This window comes from Myotis brandtii, unplaced genomic scaffold, assembly GCF_000412655.1.
Source record: "Myotis brandtii unplaced genomic scaffold, ASM41265v1 scaffold203, whole genome shotgun sequence".
NCBI classification, from domain to species: Eukaryota; Metazoa; Chordata; class Mammalia; order Chiroptera; family Vespertilionidae; genus Myotis; species Myotis brandtii.
This window is the reverse complement of record NW_005357559.1, coordinates 1162925-1178573: the sequence shown is the minus strand read 5'-3', so window position 1 is coordinate 1178573 and position 15649 is coordinate 1162925.

Genomic DNA, 15649 nt, shown 5'->3' with positions numbered 1-15649 from the left:
GGGGGTGGAAGTTATGGGCAACCAGGCTGGTGGGGGGTGCCATTGGGGGCTATCAGGCTGGCAGGGGGGCAGTTGGGGGCGATTAGGCCGACGGGGGTGGCAGTTGGGGGTGACCAGACCAGCAGGGGGGCAGTTAGGAGTGACCAGGCTGGCAGTGAGGGGGCAGTTGGGGATGACCTGGCTGGCAGCGGGGGACAGTTTGGGGTGACCCGGCCAGCAGGGGGGGCAGTTAGGGGCGACCAGGCTGGCACACAGAGGCAGTGAGGGGCGATCAGGCCAGCAGGGCGGGGCAGTTAGGGGTGACCAGGCAGGCAGGCAGGTGAGCGATTAGGAGCCAGCGGTCCAGGATTATGAGAGGGACGTCCAGTTGGACATCCCCTGAGGGGTCCTGGATTGGAGAGAGTACAGGCTGGGCTGAGGGGATCCCTCACCCCCTGTGCATGAATTTTGTGCACCGGGCCTCTAGTAAGTGATATAAAGCTTTTTACACTTAGAAAATTATCATTACATAGTAGATGTTAAACATTATTATCAATATTTGTCTTGTCTGCGGTCCATTCAAGAGAGTTTAATATGGAGAGAGAGTAGTAATGTTTCCTGACATTGGATTGTTCTTTCTTTTGAGCAAAGCTACAGCTCTTCCTCTGAACAAAATTCCTCAATTATGTTTTCCAGTTTTGGAAGGCGCTATGGCTGAGTGGCTCACAACAGTTTCATAAACAGTCCTGCTCTGATTCTGACAGTGGCCCTATAGTAAATAATCATACAAAATGAAGATCTGGGGTGGAGATCCTGCATTAGAGAGAAAATGATTCAGTATCATCACTGACATTGGAACCCTTGTCAGCTTGTGTACATCCCAGGCAATTTACTATTGACGGCATCATTTCCTATGCCTCCAATGTTGTGGGAGGGTTTGCTGCATGCATTTGTTTAGCATCAAGTACTGTTTGCTCTCTTCTTATGGTTTGAACAAAAGTGGAAGGAACATCACAAGGTACTCCTAGCATTGGACAATTTATTTCAGCATTAATACACCGAGAGGGGCATTGTTAAAAATCCCCATTCCTGAAATCAGGCCTCCGTGGTTTTCTCCTACAAACTTCATTGGCAGTCTGGGCCCATTCCAACTAATCAATAAATAAAGCCCAGTTAAGCCACATTTATTTCTAGCAGCAAATAGCAATCAGCGCTTACTGTGGCAGTTCAGGCGCTGTCCAGCCACAGAATCAGTAAACAACGAAGGCTGGGGCTTTGAGGCTCCATTATGAAGGAAACCACTGCCTCAAAGGCAGGGAAATGGACCAGGTCACTTAGATTTATATGTTTCCCTGCTTAATTATCTGAAGAATAAACTCAACTCTGCATTTCACTTAAAATGTATAGGCACCTGCTCCTTTGATGTACTCTCTTTTGCTAGACTTTATTGTTGTTGTTTTTTATCTTTTAATGACTACATAGCAATTAATAACTTTAATGAAAAACATTTCATAATTACCTACTATTTCAGGCACTTTTATGTAGTTTCTCTTATTTAATTCTCATAGCCCCACTGAATAGCAAAGGTTCTATGTTCAGAGTGGTAATAAGCTATGTGTTTATTATTCAACCCCCAGTTTGTTAAAATGATTTGTTTACTTGATTTATCCTTTAAACTGCATTTTAATCTCCTTAAAAGCACAGAACAGATCTCATTGAGCTTATAACCTTCCTACAGAGACCCTTGTTGGGTAGGTGCTCAGTAAATTCTGAGTGACCTTGGAAAAATGATTTCACTTCTTTGGGCTACTCTTCATGAAGGTAGGAAAACATAATTTGTGAATACCCATCCTAATTCTAAACTTCTGTGTAATTTCTTTGGAAATAATTGAAATGAGGCTTACTTTTTTGTAATTTTACATTTAAGTATATTTTCCATTATAATGGTACCATGAGACACATCACTGCAGGATCAAATGTAGAGATATAACAGTTATACTAAGTCTGGGGAAGGGGTGATTATATCTTCTTTCTGTAAAAGTCCAGAATCCTTTGGCCCCACCTAGCCATCACCAACAAATCCTATATAATAAAAGGGTGATATGCAAATTGACCCTAAAGGCGGAATTACCTGGAATGACTGGTCACTATGCTGCCCACTGACCACCAGGGGGCAAACGCTCAACACAGGAGCTGCCACCTGGTGGTCAGTGCACTCCCACAGGGGGAGCTCCGCTCAGCCACAAGCCGGCTGATGGCTATGAGCGCAGTGGAAGTGGTGGGAGTCCCTCCTGGCTCCGCGGCACTTGGCCTGGGATGTCCACTGACCTCCAGCACTGCCTGTCGGCTTTCTGTGGTTGTCCCCAGTGTGTTCCTTTGGGAGTGAGATGCGACTTGGTGTTGGATGGAAATTCGTGAACAACCCTTTTCCTGGACATTTCTGTAGAAGGAAGGCCCCCTTTGCCAGTGCAAGCTTATCTGTGCCTGCCCCTAATGGAGAGGCTCAGAAATGGGGATCCCCACTTGGTTAATTTTTAGAGACATGTCTCCCCAGCCAACAGCACCCCTCAACACCCATGGCTCAGCTCCCCATGTCTAGACCCATGGGGCAGCCCTCTAGGAGACACTGACAGCATAAAATATAATTTGTGATCTAAGAGACAGGATGTCCGACTGACGGCTTAGGCCCATTCTGGGAGTGGGCCTAAGCTGTCAGTCAGACATCCCCTGGGGGCTCCTGGACTGCCAAAGGGTGCAGGCTGGGCTGAGGGCCCCCCCAGTGCATGAAATTTCATGCACCGGTCCTCTAGTACAGTAATAGTCAGTAAGCTTTCTTCTGTAGCAGTTTCATTAGAAGATAGTATAGTCGAGAATAAAGCCTAAGAATAATTATTTATATATAATCTTCAACCCTAGACTTTACACCCCATAAGGACAAGAACAAATATCTTATTCACCACAGAATGGTTTTCAGAACATTTAATGCATTTATTTTGTGTGTGTTTGTTAAATGAATGAACACTCAAGCTCAAACATCAGTGTTTGCTCATTTTTTTTGTAGAAGACGTTTTCACTCATTCAAACCTTACATTTTTACAGACATGCAATGTGCTGGGCAGAACCATAAACTTGCTGCTTCCTCCCCTAGCGTTGTGTATTCACAAGACAATGTGCAGCATCAGCTCAATATCAAATCAATGCTACAAACTGTTTTAGAGAATGACTGCTTATTTCTTTGAGGTACCCTCAGGGGCTTCCCATCATGATTTTATATTATCTCCTGGTGCCTATTTTTTAAAATTGCATGAAACTGTAACCATTTTTTCAAGACTAAAAACCACCTTTGTAAAAATTGTACTTATAAGCATGTTTGGGTCTTTGACTACATCACAGAAAGATGGCAGTGAAATGATGGCATAGGACTTGCCTTTTTAAAATACTTTGGCTTTGTTGAGGAGAGTATTTCATTAAGAGGCAAGTCAAAGTGTGGAGGGCCCAGAGGGACAAAGGCAGTAAGTAAGTGGCTCACTGGAGAGCTGATTGTGGTGGGGGCACACAGGGCCAAATAATTGTAAGGTGAAGAGAGCTTTTGAGAGATGCTTGGGTTGTAGAATTCACTGTACTTGATGGTTGATAGGATGTGGAATATAACTAAAGTTTCAAAAATGACTTCAATGTATCTGGCATGAGATTTATGAGAGCAAATTGAATTAATGAGGATCTAAAATTTAATCTATGAATTTAAACTTGATAGCCCTAATATTCAAATTATTTATTCTTATTTAATTTTTATCTATATCTCAGGGCAAAATCAAAGAGACATATACAAGTGTCTGTTTCTTGTTTCTTCTTTATAATTTAGGGAGCAATATTTCATTGTTTTTTTTAAACTTGTTACAGATAAATCTTTTTTGGTGTTTAGTCAGTTTTCTAGATTGTTAAAAATTAACATTGACTTGTTTTCTGTTTATCTTCATTTGCCTGAGAAAAATATGTGCTGGTATTTCTTTGATATATTTTCCTTTTAATCATTGTTGCAAGAATCCTTATTGTTAAACAAAATCATTTTATGAGAATATTATTTTTTGTTTTAATTGATAGATTTGATTTTAGTTTAGTTACATATTTATGCTTTTTCCTTTCATAGTTTTCTATAAAAAGTATGTTTTTTTTTTAGTGATTTTCAAATATATCTCCAATTAGTTTTAAGTTTTGCCAGGATATCATGTAATCTGTATTCTCTGGTTATCAAAATAAAATAATAAAATTTACATTTTCATTCCTCTTTAAAGTTAAGGAATTAATATGCTCTATAGTAGTGGTTATAAACTTAGGCTAATTAGTAGAATCATTGCAAATACATTTAAACATCTTGATGCCCAGGCTATGCTTAACAATTAAATCAGGAACTATGGGGTAGAACACAGGTATCCACATAAGAAACTAAAACAAAAACACACCCCACATAATTCTAGTGTCCTGCTAAAGTTAAAAATCAGTGTTTTGTTCCTCTTCTTTCTCTCTTGTCAAACCCAATGCAAGCTTTTTTTCCTAATTACCTATTTGAATAACCTACATCAAAAGTTAGTCTCTTAAAGCAAGAATCGTTTTATTCTATCTCAGGATTCTATGTGTTAGGAATTTGGACAGGGGCCAATGGGGGAGAACTTTCATTACACACTAATTGGTAGTTCTGGAGCTGCATAGTGAAATCTCCCAGCATTATTCGTCTTTTACCGAGCTGTTTTGGATATTCTAGGTTCTTTGCATTTACATATGGATATTTTAGAATTAGCATTTTAATCGCTACAAACCAAATCTGCTGGGATTTTGACTGGGAAACCATTGCATTTATAGATAAATTCGGGGAGAATTAACATTTTATCGATATCTTAACAATTATTAAGTTTTTCAATCCTTCAATACTGTATATCTCTCCACTTAATTTCTCTCAGCAATGTTTTATAGTTTTCAGTGTATATTTCATATATTTTTTAAAATGTCAACTGAAACTTGTTCATTGCGAGTAATATAACTTACTTTTATAGATTGATCTTGTATCCTTCAACCTTGTTAAACTCACTGAGTCTACTGGTGTCTTTAAAGGTTCTGTAGCATTTCCTACATAGAAAATTAAAACTGCCAATATAGTTTGACTTCTTCCTTCTTTTCCATACCTTATTGCACTGATTGTAAACTCTAGTTCAATAGAAACGGTGAGAGCCAGCCAGGCTTATTTTTTTTCTCATGTGGGGGAAACATCCAGTTTTCCCCAGTAGGCATGGTATTACCTGTATGCTTCTCATAAATGTCCTTTATTACATAGACAAAATTCTGGTTATTTTGTCTTGTGTAACAAATTACAGCATATTTCATGGCTTAAAACAACAAATATTTAAAATCTTACCGTTTCTATGGGTTAGAAATCTGGAAGTAGCTTAACTGAGTGGTTCTGGGTCAAGGACTTGCACAGAGTTGCAATCAAACTGTTTACTAGGGCTGCACTGATCTTTTTACTTCATATTATTTGTATATATTTGCATAATTTCTACTATTTAATATATTTTCATAGTAATTACTTATGGATTGTTCACACATATTTATATATACATATATATATATGTTACAAATATATACTTAAAGATGCATTTATAAAAGTTTCACAAGGTATTTATTTTGATTTACACTCTTATAGTCAAATTAAAAATGCCCACATTATCTCATTTAAATAGCAGGTTTAATTATCATTTTTGAATAATGAAGGCATCCTCAGGACAGTGTTTTATCTAGCACATTTACATTTTTTTTGTTCACAAATTAAACTCTTGAGAATTAATGAAAAAATATTCCACTTGTTTACTTTGAGCCTCAGGATGAACCATACTTCAAGGTTCACCCGTACCTCATTTAGATGGAATTTAAATGAAACTTTGGACGTTACACTTTAGAGATGATATTGGAAGGAATTGAAAAATTTGGGATTGTTGGGATAGAATGAATGTATATTTTACATGATAAGTGTATGTGTTTTGGGGAAAGGAATAGAATGGAATGGACTAAGTGTTTCTATACCCCCCAAACCTCCATTGGGATATTTGGAGACAACACTTTTGGGAAATAATTAGGGTTACATGAGGTCACAGAAGTGGCAACGTTAAGATGGGATTTGTGCCCTCATAATACAGACATCAAAGGGTTGGCTCTCACTCTCACCCCCTATGCTTAGACCTAGGAAAGGCCATAGGAAGACATAGGAACAAGCAACCATCTGCAAGCCAGAAAGAGCAATGGTGCTAGACACCAAATGGGCCGGCACCTTGACCTTAGACTTCCCAGCCTGCTGAGAAAGAAATTTCTATTGTTTAATTCGCCCAGTCCATGGCGTTCTATATGTCATCTTGAGCAGACTAATTTATGAACTGAGATAAAGTTTACAGTCTGAATTGAATTGAGGTGATTTCATATAAAAACAGTAATATTAACACTTTTCAAAACTGTTGAGAATACCTGACATCTGTGGTACATACCATTTACATGAAGAACCAAGTAAAAGTTTTAGAACAAAAAAAATCTACTACATCTGAGGTTAAAAACTCCCTTGATAGAAAAGGTAAGAAAATGGAGATGACAAAGGGAAGAAATCAGTGAACTTGAAGAGAGAAAAAGGGGAAATATTCATTTTTAAGAACACAGGGGAAAAAAAATACCAAATTTTAGATATTAGCAAAAGTTTTAGATATAAATAATGGGAATTTTAGAGGAAGGGGAAGAAGATTGAGTTGAAGAAGTATTTAAGGGAATAATGGGCAAAAAAATCCCAATTTCAGGAAAAAACAAAGCTTTACTGCTTGTAAATCTCAAAAACACCAGGCAGGATAAATTTAAAGAAGATTATGCCTAGATACATTATAATGAAACTACTGAAAATCAAAATTGAAAAGGAATTATTGAAAATATAACCCATAACAGACAACAGTGAGGTGATGGCCAGGATGGGAGGAGGAGTGACGGCTGGGTGGAGGTGAGCAAATTGGGAGAAAATGTGGACATCTGTAATAGTGTCAACAATAAAAATAAGGTAATATTGAAAATATCTATTAAAAAGCAACCTATACACTGGGGATAAATTATAGAGGATATCTTTAAAATTCTGAAAGAAAATAATTTAATCAGAAAATTGAAACAATAGATGATATTCTTTAGGCTTGAAATCAAAATAAAGACATTCCCAGATGGAGGAAAATCAAGAGAAATTGTTGCTAGAATTCCTGTTCCATAAGCAATACCTGAGGAAATTGTTCAGGCTGAAGGGAAGTGACATCAGGAGACTTGAATTTTCTTCAGTTCAGGAAGAACAGCAGACATTGCAATTAGCAGGGTTAATACAGAGATCTATTTGTTTTCTAATCTTTAAAATATGCTTGATTATTTAAGCACAAATGAAAACTTTATTATGGTGGAGTTGTCAGTGTATCAGATGTGACATGTGACAATAGTAACATAAAGATTAGCAGAGGATATAGAGGGACCTCCATTTTTCAAGTTTTTTAAATTTTATATGAAGTAGTGTAATATTAGCTCTGACCAGAATATAATTAGGAATGCATATTAAAATCCATAGAGCAACAAGCTAATTAAATAATACAAATAAATATAGCCCAAAATCCAAAAAACTAAAATGGGATATTAAAAATATCCAAATAATAGAAAAACAAACAGAAAACAAAGTCATAATGAAAAAGCAAAACACAAAAAGGACCAATAGAAAAAAGTATGTTAGACCGAATTCAAGTATAGTAACAGTTAAATTAAAGCAAGGGATTGAAAGAATGGATTAAAAAAGAGATCTTTGCTTTAAATATAAAAAAATAGATACTTTGAATGGAAAAGGTGGTGTATTAGTTTACTAGGGCTGCTGTAACAAAGTACCATGTACTGGGGAGCAAAACAACAAAAATGTATTATCTCACAATTCTAGTGGCTGGAAGTACAAAATCAAGGTGTTAGCAGTTGGGTTCTTTCAAGGGCTGTGAGGGAAATATCTGTTTACTTCCTCTTACCTTGGCTTATATATGGCCACCTTGAAGTTCACATTGTGTTCTCCCTATATGCATGCTTGTGCCCAAATTCCCCCCTTAGAAGGACACCAGTCTTATTGGATTAGTGGTCCACACTACTCCAACATGACCTCCTCTCTACTTATAATATCCTCATTAGTCCTTTTCAAAATAAGGTCATATTTTAGGTATTGGAGGCTAGAACTTCAACATATGAATTTTGGGGGGTTCACAATTCAATCTGTTAGAGGGGGAAAAGTTATAACCTGAAAACAGTAAGAGAAGGGTGATGTTTCTGTTTTAATAGCTGTTAAACTAACTTCATACTACAGACAAATATGGACATTCCATAATAACAAAAGGTTGAGTTCATCAGGAATATATCACAATTACCAATGTAATTAATAGAGATTAAAAGTACATAAGCAAAAGTAAAGTAAAGGCAGAAATAGACAATTCCACAATCATAATATAGTTGAAGATTTTAATACCCTTACCATAGCAATTGATTGATAGTACTAGACAAAAAAAAATCTATAAAAAATCTAAACAGCACAATCATCTCATAAACTAATTGATATTTATTGAACTTTACATCCAACTAATGAATATACATTATTTTTATATGTACATATAGTACATTCACAAAGACCGACCATGTTATAATCATAAGTCAAGTCTTAGTAAATCCTAAAGAATCCAAACCATAAAGCATGTATTCTCTTGCCAAAATTTAATAAAATTAGAATCCAATAATTATGAGATAGGTAGGAAAATGCCATATATGTAGAAATAATGTGTCAAAGATCACAAAAGAAAATAGAAAATTTGTTGATCTGAATCACAATAAAATTAAACTCATCAGAATGTTACATTGCTGTAAAGTAGAGGTGGGGAACATTTTTTCTGCCAATGGCCATTTGGATATTTATAACATCATTTGTGGGCATACAAAATTATCAACTTAAATTAGCCTGCTATAGTTGGTCAAACATTTAATTAACTCACCCCTAATGTCTTGGCAGCGCCAGACTAAATGATAAGGCCTGCACCACTCCCTACTGTAAAGCAACACTTATAAGCAAATATATCCCTTTACATAATAATATTAAAAAATAAGAATATCAGAAATCGGTGATCCAAAGAAGCTGGACTAATGAAAAGAAAAGGATACCCAAAGTAGGTAGAATGGTAAACATGAGAGCACAACAGTGAAGTACAAAAAAACAAAACAAACATAAAATTAGTAAAGGAAAAAGTTGGTCTGCGCAAAGTCTAACAAAAATGACAGTTCTTTAGACTGGCACACCAAGGGAAAAAAGAGAGAAAGAAAAACAAAGATCACCATGATTCCAGAGACAAAATGGCATTCTAACTCCAGATCATATCAACATTAAAAGAATAATTAGCAAATACTATTAGCAAATATATACTAACAAATTTGGTGAATTAGGTGAAACAGACATATGGAAATACAGCTTATCAAAACTGTCATAATATTAACCAAAGAACATATTTGCAGAACCCATATATACACAGAGAACAGGAGGTGATGTCCAGAAGGAAGAGGGGTTGGGGGCTGGGTGAAGGTAGGCAAAGTGGAGGAACATGGGGGCATCTGTAATAGTGTCAACAATAAAAATAAAGTTTAAAAAAGGGGAGATAGAAGATCATAATATCCTTTATCAATTAATCACATTGTATTTATTAAGTAAAACATTCCCCCAAATAAAATCCTAGGCTGAAGTGATTTTCATGATGAATTCTATAAATCATATATAGGATATAGACAAATATAAACATTCCTTTAGAGCTGTTTTCATAAATAAATAAAAGCTTATTGACCAATTGCATTAAAAGGCCAACATAGCAATAATACCAAAACCTGACAAAGATATTATAAAGATACATTAAAAATAAAATTAGAGATCAAGACTACTCATGATTAGAGACACAAATACACAAATATTTACAGCTTAATTACAGATGGACTGACTGATAAACATTTTTATTTTGAATCAAATATATATAAATGTGTGTGTGTGTGTGTGTGTGTGTGTGTGTGTGTGTACTGAAGGAATTCAAGGTTGGTTGAACATTAGATAATGAAAAAGCGTAATGGACCTATTAACAAAAAGGAGGAAATTCACATGACTATTTCAATATATGCAGAAAAATCATTTGATAAAATTTCACATCTGTGCATGATAAACCTTTCAGTAAACTAGGAATAATGGTAACAAACTTGTTCATAGAGATAAAGCCTATCTATGAAAAACATACAAACAAAATTTTTTTTTCTCTCTCTGTTAATCCTCACCTGAGGATATTTTTTTTCATTAAATCTTTATTATTCAGATTATTACATTGGTTCCTCTTTTTTCCCACCATAACTCCCCTCCACCCAGTTCCCACCCCTCCCTCCGCCCTCACTCCCCACCCACTGTCCTCATCCATAGGTGCACGATTATTGTCCAATCTCTTCCCGCATCCCCCACACCCCTTTCCCCCCCAAGAATAGTCAGTCCATTCCCTTTCTATGTCCCTGATTCTATTATAATCACCAGTTCATACTGTTCATCAGATTATTTATTCACTTGATTTTTAGATTCACTTGTTGATAGATGTGTATTTGTTGTTCATAATTTGTATCTTTACCCTTTTCTTCTTCTTCCTCTTCTTAAAGGATACCTTTCAGCATTTCATATAATACTGGTTTGGTGGTGATGAACTCCTTTAGCTTTTCCTTATCTGTGAAGCTCTTTATCTGACCATCACTTCTGAATGATAGCTTTGCTGGATAAAGTAATCTTGGTTGTAGGTTCTTGCTGTTCATCACTTTGAATATTTCTTGCCACTCCCTTCTGGCCTGCAAAGTTTCTGTTGAGAAATCAGCTGACAGTCGTATGGGTACTCCCTTGTAGGTAACTGACTTTCTTTCTCTTGCTGCTTTTAGGATACTCTCTTTGTCTTTTGCTCTTGGCATTTTAATTATGATGTGTCTTGGTGTGGTCCTCTTTGGATTCCTTTTGTTTGGGGTTCTATGCGCTTTCTGGACTTGGAAGTCTATTTCTTTCACCAGGTGGGGGAAGTTTTCTGTCATTATTTCTTCAAATAGGCTTTCAATATCTTGCTCTCTCTCTTCTTCTGGCACCCCTATAATTCGGATGTTGGTATGCTTGAAGCTATCCCAGAGGGTCCTTACACTATCTTCGTATTTTTGGATTCTTTTTTCATTTTGCTTTTCTGGTTGGGTGTTTTTTGCTTCTTCGTATTTCAAATCTTTGACTTGATTCTTGCAACAAACAATATTTTATTAAATTCTGAAGATTATTTATCCCTGAGATTAGAATTCTCATGGTCCAGAAACCTAATATACATAAGCAAAAACGTATGATGCATTTTTCATGGGGTTTAACATATTTGGGATTTTGATAAACATGTAAGACTTTATTTTCTTGTGTTGTCAGATTAAATAATCTGAGCATGGACTTTTCATTGCGATTTGCGATAAGGAAACAATACATACTCTTAAAGAGAAAATAATTTCCTAGAACCATAGAAAACCATTTCAATCTAGAGAAGTTGCTCTCAGTCTCCTAGCATGCTCACAATTCCACTTTGCAACTCCTGAAGACAGTGTTTCAGTAGGACACAAAATTATTGTAAAGTCAAGTGGCACAGGTGTTCACCACAAGCAGTGTTTCTTTCTAAACAATCATTGTAAGAGGTATTTTTTGAAAGCCATTACCTTATTTTCTGGAGAAGATTAAAATATGTGGAGGGCCCTTGAGTCTCATGAATTATCATAGAGAATCAACAGAAAGTGGGGTTTTTTTTGGGAAGGGGGAGAGAGGGGACAGGTGTTTCCATAATTGTGAACCATAGGGAAGATTTCTATTGTGAGCAATTGCCTCCATAGTCTCCTTTCTACTGGAGTAGAGCTTAGGATGTATACATAGTTGTCAATAACAATTAAAATTTACCAAGGGTGACTTAGGTTTTATATAGAGAGGTAAGCCTTGAATTTTCAGTTTGTAGCAGTCTAACTCACGGATTAGGAGAAAAACGAATATTTGTCCAATAAAAAATAAAGGCTTAAATATCTACTATATTATATGGTATTTCTTAACAAAATAGGCCTACATCTTCAGAAACATATTTACCAGCATTGTTAGAAGACTGTCTCTGGGTTTTGACTGGTAATCTTAATTTAATTCTTTTGTTGTTGTTACTAACTGTATTTGCCAAATTTTTATGATTAATATATTATATTTTTATTAAGAGAAAATAGTTTTAAAATTCTAATTTATAAAAGTATTATCATAAATAAGAGAATAGAAAAATGAACATTCAGCCAATAATGGGTGGAACAATTTGTTGGCTAAAGGGAAAATTGAAGTTCGTCCCCATATTAAATAAAACAGAAAAAATAAATTTCTTTCTTAAAATAATTTTAAATGTAGATAATTATTGCGGCAACCAGTTGAAGGCTCAATTGAAAGCCTTTTGGACATAAGGGAACATTAAAATTATAAACTAATTGATGAAAAACTCCAAGAATATGTTGATAGATTGGGTATATTAGAAATAAAATATGTTAATAAACAGCATAAAATTAATTAAATGTAAACTCTAGATAATTTTTATATTTAATAACTATTATAAAACAATAAGGAAAACATAAATCCTTGCATAGAAAATAAGCAAAGGTCTCCTAGTTGCCTATAGGAACTCTTTACAAGAGAGAAAACTCAAATGGCTAATAAGTATATAAGAATGTTTATACTCACTAGAATCATTCAAATTAAAACATCAATGGGAAACCATTGCACCATTATTCATGGTGGCCAAGTCATGGAATTAACTAAAGTGTCCTTTGATAGAGGATTGGATAAAGATGTAGGACATATATACAATGGAATACTACTCAGCCATAAGAGAGGATGAAATACTGCCATTGTGACAACATGGATGGGCCTTGGGAATATTATGTTAATGAAATAAGTCAGTCAGAAAAAGCTAAGAACCATATGATTTTACTCATATGTGGGTTATAAAACTGAAATTCATGAACACAGACAGTAATGTGATGGTTACCAGGAAGAAGGGGGACCAGAGGGGGAAGAGGGACTAATATATGGTGACAGAAGATGGTTTGACTTTGGGTGGTGAGTATACAGTGCAATATATAGGTCTTATATCATAGAAGTGTACACTTGAAACCTACATCATCCTATTAACCAATGTCTTCCCAATAAATTTAAAGACATAAAAATGATTTTTAAGAATAATGATTTAGCCCTGACCGGTTTGGCTCAGTGGATAGAGCGTCGGCCTGCGGACTCAAGGGTCCCGGGTTCGATTCCTGTCAAGGGCATGTACCTTGGTTGCGGGCACATACCCAGTGGGGAGTGTGCAGGAGGCAGCTGATTGATGTTTCTCTCTCATCGATGTTTCTAACTCTCTATCCCTCTCCCTTCCTCTCTGTAAAAAATCAATAAAAAAAGAATAATGATTTATATAAAAAGTTCATATTCTGAAATTGAACAAATAAATTTAAAAATTAGTCATACAGAATAGCCCATATTGTGTTAAATATATAATATATTATAAAATATAATTTAAAACTATTTTAAATTTTAATGCTTCATTTCACTTGGTTGAGGTTATATCTGATGTGCAGAGGCAGGGGTAACCACCTGTACTTACTGAAGTCTTACAAACACTTGCTGCACTAAGCATATTATATGAGCCGCCTCCTCTAATTCTCATAAAAACCCTATTAAGCAAGAACCATTATTTTCTCCATTTTATAGATGATACTTAAAAATATAATAGACTCTCCAAGTTTACACAGATAGTAAAGAGTGAAACAGAATTCAAAGCAAATGTGTCTCCGCCACTCAGGTACCTGATTTTTAATCATTATGATAGTTTATTTTTGATAAATATTTGAAAACAAAGTATTTAGTGAAATCACCCCAAAAAATCTTATTTTAAAAATAAGGTGGTGGTGGTCAGTGGTTGAGCATCGACCTATGAACCAGGAGGTCATGATTTTTTTTCTTATTCTCTCAGGTTCAACTTTGTTTTTTGCCTTTCTTATACTCACTAGCACAAGAAGAGCTAGAAAGCAGGTGAAGTGAAGCACTATTGACTTGAAAACCCACAATTACGGTTTTATGTTAGTTTTTTTGTTTCCCTACAGGACAATTAACTCTATGAGTCCAGGAGGGTGCTTACTGAACTTCAGTATTTCTGGAATCAAGTGCACTGGCCCACACAGCGAGCACTCCACATGCTGTTCTACCCTTTTCTAGTTGGCTCTAATTGATCCTTGAAATCTCACTTCAGGTGTTAGCGTGATTTAGTTTCCTCTGTTCTGGTAGCACTCTCTGCTGATTTATTATAGAACCTGTATTATTCTGTGTTGTGATTACTTACTGTGTCATCTATTGGGTCTAAAGTTCCTAAAGGCACGTTGTCTTCTCCTTACACCCCCAAACAAGGTATCTCCAGTACATCGTACAGTACCTAACCCATATGTATTGGTTGGCTAGGGCTGCCATAACAAAGTACCCCAAACTGAGTGGCTTAAACCACAAAAATTTATTGACTCACAGCTCTGGAGGCTAGAAGTCTGAGATCAAAACCTTGGCAGGTTTGGTCCGTCTGAGGACTTTGAGGGAGGGATTTCCTCCAGACCAATCTAATTGGATTGTAAATGACCATCATCTTCGTGTGGTGTTCTTCCTATATCTTTACATCTTCCCTCTGTACATCTCTCTGTGTACAAATATCTCCTGTATGTAAAGACTTCCATCAGCTGGATTAGGGTCAACCCTAATGATCTCACTGTAACTTAGTACCTCAGTAAAGATCCTCTCTCTCAATTAGGTCACATTCTGAAGTACTGCAGATTAGAACTTCAACATATAAAGTTTGCTGGGATGACAATAAACCCATAACACAGTAATAGATATGTGTCAAATCAGTGAGTGCATGAATGAATAGCACTTACAAAACTTACAAAATTTGCTTTCATTGTCCAACTTGTATGTGTTCCCCAAAAGGCTGTGAGCTCCTTTAGAATAAAATTCTTATCTCATTCATGTTTAAATCTGTAGTGCTGATAACAAAGACCAATATACAGTCAGTGATAAAAAATGCTTTATTAAATGAGTGATCAATGACCAATGATGCAAAAATATTTTCTGTAAAAATACTTCTGGAAGAATGTTTGTATGGGTCTTATCTAATGCTCTGTTCAATAATTGTTGCTTATTGCTGTAGGTTGTACAGTCCCCAAACTTTCAGTGCCTTAGGCAATTTGAAAAAGATAACTGTGTGTCATTCAGAAGCTGGAAGTCTAAATATTTCCATGACCTTACTATCTTATTGCCGTCTTAGAAATCAGCAATCATTTATGCTTTTGTGTCTTATTTCCATATCGCAGGGTGTTTTTTTTTTTGATTTATCAAAACACAATGTTAAAAATAAAATGTAAACTGACTGTCAGTGGAACCTGTCAGAGAGATATAAAAGTGTCTTCAGGATGTAAATAGAAAGATAATGAAAAAACGGGAGGCTGAGTGTGGGGATGGGGCTCA